Source organism: Nesoenas mayeri (genome assembly GCF_963082525.1).
Source record: "Nesoenas mayeri genome assembly, chromosome: 8".
Classification (NCBI taxonomy): domain Eukaryota; kingdom Metazoa; phylum Chordata; class Aves; order Columbiformes; family Columbidae; genus Nesoenas; species Nesoenas mayeri.
Window position 1 is genome coordinate 24,421,043 of NC_137554.1, and position 649 is coordinate 24,421,691.

Here is a 649-nt window from a genome sequence, read left to right on the forward strand (position 1 = left end):
TTATTAAGACATATGTGCACTAAAAAAATAAAAAAAAAAAAAATAGCAGCTTTCAGTGCTTCACAGTGAAGGGAAAAAAGCCTAGACAAACATTTTGTCAGAACCTTGCTATGAGACAAGGTATTACCAGTAAATTGGTTGTATATACAATAAAATTGCACCCTTTTTTAAACAAAACAAACTAAGCAATAGTTTGGGCAGTTAGTTGTTTTTAGTGAGCATGTTGTAGTCATGGCTGCAAAGAGAGAGAATTAAACTGCCCACTCAGAAGATATGTAATTTGTATGTTGTATAGTTTTATTGATTACACTGATTTATTCTACCCTATTTTATAATGCAGGACTTTTGTAATGTTGTTTAAATGAGGAAAAATTTCTGTCAAATTAGCTTAGTGGAATTTCTGATTGTTCGTTATAAAGGCAGCGTTCATAGAATTGCTTTTTTTTTTTTTCCTTTGGGAACTGGATTTAAGTTAAAAACTTTCCCGTTTCCTTTTTGTATGTATTTAAATACAGTTATTTTTCTTCTCTCAATGGTATAGCATATTCCTATGCTTGAGAAGTATAGGCTACTGAAGAACCATTGTAAATGGACATTACAGGTATGCTGTATTTTTGAAGGTATTTTTGTCATATTAAGTTTGATGACG